Genomic DNA, 7173 nt, shown 5'->3' on the forward strand with positions numbered 1-7173 from the left:
AGAATAAGAAAATATATAAATTCTAGAATTAGAAATTCTAGAATCAAAATAATAAAAAAATGTGTCACTATATAATTTCTAATTTTGAGTTTCTAACTATAATTACTATTATATTATTCATTATAATAATAACTTGGTATAATTAAAGATAACTTTTTTATAAAAAAATGAAATTAAAATGATAGGGTTTGTACTTTTTTTATTACAAAAAAAAAAAACAATATGTCGTCTATTCTCCCCTCAATCAAATATGAATACTACGGCTGGAGTTTTATGAAAAAAGCCAAAGCCCCTTATCGGATTTGAACCGATGACTTACGCCTTACCATGGCGTTACTCTACCACTGAGTTAAAAAGGCCTATTTGATTCAATTTCTGAGTCAGACACTAGCCACGATGAGTTGAGTGTATATAATTATTATAAATTATAAATAATAAGATATGTACATAAATATATCTTATCTACATAGTCGCTCATTGAGTAACGAAAAATTGGATTTATCTAATGAGTATAGGTAAAATAGTTTTTTGATATTGGATTTGATCAATGCAATGAATTGTTTCATCATACGACCGATCCCTAATTAAATTGATGAGCCCCATCCTAACGAAATGAATTTGATTCATACATGTACACACACGAATTGAACATAGATACATTCACCGAATCATTGATAAAGCAATTCTATTTGGCGAGAAAAAAATTTTCAATAACTTGTTGATCCCTATCCCCAGATTTCAAAATTTATCGTTTTTTAATTTCTTGGCTTAGTGTGAGATCGAAATATACCTAACCTAATCTTAACAATGAGTGAATCAATGAGTGAAAGTATGAGAAATGGAGTTTAATCCTGTTTATAGCATATGGCAGACCAATTCCCGAAGGGTACTAGCCTTCGTATTATTTAAATAAAAAAAGAATAAAATAAAAAAAGAATATTTTTTTTTCTAATATTTATTATTTTTGTTTATTTTAGAGGTTTCCTCTAATCACTACTAATCACTATTTTCATTTGATATTCTATAATATAAGTAATATAACTATATATTCCAATTTGCAAATTTATGTATATTATTTAAATGAAATAAATAAAAAAAAATGCAATTTAAAATAAAATAATTTCTATATAGAATTATATGGGGAATGGTGATTAGAATGAACGATTCATAAATAGAAATCACAAATAAAAAAATTTCGATGGAATAATGAAAGAAAGAAAAATACGTCGAATTGCATCATATTAGTCCATTATATTTATTTTATATTGACAATTTCAAAAAACTATTCATACTATGATCATAGTATGATGGCAGTCGGGCAAGTATGCCCCCATCGTCTAGTGGTCCAGGACATCTCTCTTTCAAGGAGGCAGCGGGGATTCGACTTCCCCTGGGGGTAGGGTACTACGAAAGGAAGTTGATCATGGATTATCAACAAGCTTGGAATTGATTCTTCCCGGGTCGATGCCCGAGCGGTTAATGGGGACGGACTGTAAATTCGTTGGCAATATGTCTACGCTGGTTCAAATCCAGCTCGGCCCAATATATCGCGTATCCACCATAAAATGATATAACCTATTTGTCCTTCTACAGAAATACTTGACTTGATATGAAAGAATAAAAAAAAAAACTCTTTTTTTATTCATTGACAGATTGATAATCAATCAATTTTACAATAACGAAAAAATAAATATTAATCCATGCTTCTCACACTAAAGTCCATGTCTCCGCGCATATCAATCTATTACTTTATTACTCGCGTCTCTGTCTGGTAGAATATGACAATTCGAATCAAAAATCTACATAGAAAGGTTTGAAGGAAATTAAATCAACAACATATGTTGTACACTTTATTTCCCTGGGATTGTAGTTCAATTGGTCAGAGCACCGCCCTGTCAAGGCGGAAGCTGCGGGTTCGAGTCCCGTCAGTCCCGATGGATCCAAATCCAATAAAAAAAAAATACATCAATTAATCTCTTCCTTTCCTGTGAAAGAGAGAACAAATAACATAACTGAATTTTATTCCAAACGGGATCTCTCTTATTTTTTTTCCACATTTTTCAACAAAAAAATATGGGAATTTTGATTTCTTCAACGAGTACTAATTGATGGGAGAAAGACATATGTGCCATATGTGAATTACCACAATTATTGGTAGCATCATATTCAGGATTCGAAGGCGTACTGGGTCTAGTTGATTACGCCCGATTTTTCTAATGAAATAGAGTACTATACGTTTCCGGAAAGCACATACATAAAGGGAATTTGGACGATACAAAATAAAGTTTACATAGTAAACTTTGATCTAATTTTTCGTCTGAAAGCAAAATATATCCGTTCTGGCTCCGATTTTTTGTAACCTCAATTAGTAAATTCAATTACTAATTTGAATTTGAAATAATCTATCTTATTAAAATTTAACACTTAACTTTTGATATATACGTCCCACTACTAATTCAAGGAAAGAGGATATTAATACAAACAAGGATCCCATCTATCTCTCTTAGTGAGGTAATTAAGAATTTTTGAAAGTTTAAGTTTCGTTTTTATTTCTTTTTTTTAAGAAGATTTTATAAGTACAAAAAAAGGAAGGAGTTTAGTTCGAACCTACCTCCTTTTCCTTTTTTGAATTTCGCTGCTATTCTTTGCTTGAGTTTGTTTATAAACAATGTAAGGGTAAAGGTAGTCTGATGAGACTTCATCAGATGATTGCATTGAATAAGAGGGCAGTAGATTATAGAAAAGAAAGAATGCAAAAAATTATAAATAAAAAAAAGTAACGAAATTCTTGATTGCATCAGGAATCCCATTTTGTTTAAATTCGGTATGGATAAAAGATCTTCCTATGTTATACTATTCAATTCTCGACGATGAATCGATTTGATAGCTCCGATATTGTTATTCATGATATTTTAATACGATTCGATATCATCGAGATGCAACGCATCCCCTTGAATTTACAAGCGAAACATTTATCATCTCTATGGGATTAAATCCCGAGTTATTGCGAATAAAAAATGAAACGATGATATTATGGAAGTAAATATTCTCGCATTTATTGCTACTGCACTGTTCATTCTAGTTCCGACCGCCTTTTTACTTATAATATACGTAAAAACAATCAGTCAAAGTGATTAATTTGAATTAACCTTGACGTTTTAGTTCTTATCAATGATTGAAGATAAGAAAAATGAAAAGCATTAAAATTTCGCGTCTTAAATGAAATTGGCGGACTAGAATTATCAGTATTCTACGAGAGAAGTATTCGATAAGATCCGATAGTATGGTAGAAAGAAATATATGAATCCTTCTACCATACTATCTATTATTGTTATTGAAGTGTATAAATATAAAATTGTACTCTATAAAAATAGAGGTTGAATATCGATCAATTTGAATATAGATGAATATACAATATATATCTTTCTATTTATATATAGATATCATATCAATTACATATATGTAATATTAATCTAATATACATAGTGGCCCAATTCTATTTCTTTGCTTCATAATTCATGTTGATTAGAATGAATCTGAAATCAAATAATCGAAAGGCCACTAATTTTTTTTTAGCATTCGAAAGAAGTAATTGATTGAGCAGTTGACAGATGATCCAGGAGTTCGGTTCCATGGGAACTTTTTATCTTCGGATTTCGAAAAGAATTAGCAAACCCCATTTTTATTTAACGTTTGAAGCATGATATGAAATGAGTTCCCTAAAACAAGAAAAAATCCTATTTTGAAAATAACTAAAATACTAATAATAATAAATAAAAGAAGTGGTAAGCACGTAATATGTGGGTGGCTACCCCGAGGTACTATCTTATTATGAGGTAGTATATTATTATGCGTAGTATCTCATTGGACAACCACTATGTCTATGTTCTTTCGTGTTGAAAGTATGGATCCACTTAAAAACTTATAATCCGAACTCTTTTTTTTTTTACTTTTCAAAATAAAAGAAAAAAAGTTTTGCAGAACGATCTATAAAATAAACCAAAAACAATACAGTTTTATTTTTCAATTAGTAGTACTTCTAGAGTCCACTTCTTCCCCATACTACGAGGGAAAGAGAAAATGTAAAGACTACCATTAAAGCAGCCCAAGCGAGACTTACCATATCCATGTGAATTATGTCCCCTATCTCTATGAATATAAAAGAATTATTCCATTATTGCTCACTAATAATTATTATTCACTAATAATAGTGGAATCACTAGCGCATAGTCAAAAAGAGATTCGGGCACAACACCATTGATGAAACAATACAAAAAATCGAATTATCCCAAGTTATTATATGATTTCTAGTATAATCGAAAAAATTCAGTACAAATAAATAAAAGAGGCAGAAAAACTCTTGGAAGTATCAAAAGAATGTTAGTAACATGTAGGAATAATAAGACCTAGTCTTTCTTTTGTTGTCCTGCATTTCATTACATTAAGTAAAAAGTCTCAAAATAGAGAATCAAGATAGTATCTATCACATAACCCTACTATTATTCCTTTCTCATTTGATCTAATCTTTACTGTCCCCCCGATTGTTTCATAGAGACAATCGGAAGATGGGATGGCCTATTACATGCGTGGTTAGAGCTTATCGAAAAGAAATAAGTTCTTTTTTTAAGATTAAAATAAAAAAAAAAGCCAATTATTCATTCAATATAATATTGATTGAATGCTCGAGTACTCAGATACTTTCATGAGTCCGTATATCAAGTATCTTCCTCCTTTCCGTAAGGAAAAATGAAATTATATTCCCTAATTCAAGACCCAATGAGTAGACACTACATTAGTAGTCGAAGGGCTATCATCTCAAGATTTAACGATTATTTTTCATTACTCTACTAAATTCTGGAAACGAAACCTATACGCAAGGATTTATAACATTTTAGAGAACCCCAACGATGCTTAGAATCAAGCAAATCTAAAGATGCTTTTCTTCTAAAAAAAATGATAAAGTTATATCAGCAAAACAGAAGAGGGTATTTTGATTCTTTTGTTTGTTGCTGAGGCGACACCCGGATTTGAACTGGGGAAAAAGGGATTTGCAGTCCCCCGCCTTACCGCTCGGCCATGCCGCCAAAACGATACAAAATATTGGATTGGCTCTATCTCTTAGATAGATAGTATCTTACAACACACAATATCTAAAACGAAAAACCGCAAAACTTTGCTTTTTCTATTGAAAAAAAAATGTGGATTTTCATTCACAAAAGCAAAAAATCAGGACAAATGGGAACCGTTAACTTTAACTATTGACTGTGAATTCATAAATGATTCTTGGATTGAAATTGCAAATTCGGTTTCCCTAATGATATAAGAAAACAATCCAAAAATGGATACCTTACCTAAATAAATAAAAATTGATAGATAACTAATCATTACTAATCCATCCGTATTGATTCGTTTCCATAACCATAAAAAAATCCTTATTAATGACAATTTTAATAGCGATTATGAGTATATGTAAACCCCAGAACATAAACGATTACTATTATCTAAATCTAATATCTTATATATATATAAGATGTTTATAGGAAATGTTCGGAATTCTGTTTTTAGAATTTTTTTTTCATTATCATTAAATAGAAAATATAAATTTTTGATAGAGTACGACATGTGATGTTCCCCATAGAACTGTAATAAAGGAGGCGATATATATAACTAACTATATATATATATCTGCACATGTTTATTAATAAATACAAGTCCTTATACATACTTCAATCGCATTCTACGAATTCTACTAAAAAAAATATAGGTATAGGTAAAATATCTCTCTTCTATGCGAATTTTTTTTAACAGTGAAATCTACGAAAAAGTTCCATGTTGTTAAATAAAAAAAATTCTATATTGTTTCTTCAGATCAAATCCCGAATCTATTTATAGTACCCAATCCGATTGGAATATCATAATAATGGTAGAAATTGACTCACTTTTGTTTTGATATAGATATTTTATACAAAACTCCATAATTCTAAATAGAATTTACCAATTCATTTGTAGTTGTTGCAAATTCCAATTTAATTTGAGTATCAAAGTCTCTTTATTCCTACGTTCATATGTATTTCATGCATTACATCTATTACACCTATGAAGTTAGGTAAAATTTCATGTGATTCAGTAAACATAATATAAATTCCATCATTGCTAGATCGATCCATTTTAAGCAAATAATGGGATTTTTTTTATAAATGGGAAATAAATAAAATGCTTGGGGGTGGAAATGAGAGAATGTCTACAATACCTGCGTTTAATCAGATACAATTTGAAGGGTTTTGTAGGTTCATTGATCATGGCTTAACAGAAGAACTTTCTAAGTTTCCAAAAATTGAAGATACAGATCAAGAAATTGAATTTCAATTATTTGTGGAAACATATAAATTGGTAGAACCATTGATAAAAGAAAGAGATGCTGTATATGAATCACTCACATATTCTTCTGAATTATACGTATCCGCAGGATTAATTTGGAAAACCCGTAGGGATATGCAAGAACAAACAATTTTGATTGGAAACATTCCTCTAATGAATTCCCTGGGAACTTCTATAGTAAATGGACTATACAGAATTGTCATCAGTCAAATATTGCAAAGCCCCGGTATCTATTACCGGTCAGAATTGGACCATAACGGAATTTCGGTCTATACCGGCACCATAATATCTGATTGGGGAGGAAGATTAGAATTAGAGATTGATCGAAAAGCAAGGATATGGGCTCGTGTGAGTAGGAAACAGAAAATATCTATTCTAGTTCTATCATCAGCTATGGGTTCGAATCTAAGAGAAATTCTCGAGAATGTTTGCTACCCTGAAATTTTTTTGTCTTTCCTGAATGATAAGGAGAAAAAAAAAATTAGATCAAAAGAAAATGCCATTTTGGAGTTTTATCAACAATTTTCTTGTGTAGGCGGAGATCCGGTATTTTCTGAATCCTTATGTAAGGAATTACAAAAGAAATTCTTTCAACAAAGATGTGAATTAGGAAGGATTGGTCGACGAAATCTGAACCAGAGACTTAATCTTGATATACCTGAGAACAATACATTTTTGTTACAGCGAGATATATTGGCAGCTGCAGATCATTTGATTGGACTTAAATTTGGAATGGGTACACTTGACGATATGAATCATTTGAAAAATAAACGGATTCGTTCTGTTGCGGATCTC

At 30.6% G+C, this 7173-nt stretch overlaps 4 non-coding genes across 4 annotated transcripts; 2 read left to right on the forward strand and 2 right to left on the reverse strand.

The window, feature by feature from the left end:
• Nucleotides 1–287: 287 nt before the first annotated feature.
• TRNAT-GGU (transfer RNA threonine (anticodon GGU)) lies at nucleotides 288–359 on the reverse strand. Its single transcript has one exon. It is a non-coding gene; the product is annotated as a tRNA-Thr (tRNA).
• A 1099-nt stretch (nucleotides 360–1458) lies between these two features.
• TRNAY-GUA (transfer RNA tyrosine (anticodon GUA)) lies at nucleotides 1459–1542 on the forward strand. Its single transcript has one exon. It is a non-coding gene; the product is annotated as a tRNA-Tyr (tRNA).
• Nucleotides 1543–1860: 318 nt separating this feature from the next.
• TRNAD-GUC (transfer RNA aspartic acid (anticodon GUC)) lies at nucleotides 1861–1934 on the forward strand. The gene has a single exon. It is a non-coding gene; the product is annotated as a tRNA-Asp (tRNA).
• A 3078-nt stretch (nucleotides 1935–5012) lies between these two features.
• On the reverse strand, nucleotides 5013–5084 carry TRNAC-GCA (transfer RNA cysteine (anticodon GCA)). The gene has a single exon. It is a non-coding gene; the product is annotated as a tRNA-Cys (tRNA).
• Nucleotides 5085–7173: the final 2089 nt, after the last annotated feature.

Source organism: Cucumis melo, unplaced genomic scaffold (assembly GCF_025177605.1).
Source record: "Cucumis melo cultivar AY unplaced genomic scaffold, USDA_Cmelo_AY_1.0 utg001838l, whole genome shotgun sequence".
NCBI lineage: Eukaryota > Viridiplantae > Streptophyta > Magnoliopsida > Cucurbitales > Cucurbitaceae > Cucumis > Cucumis melo.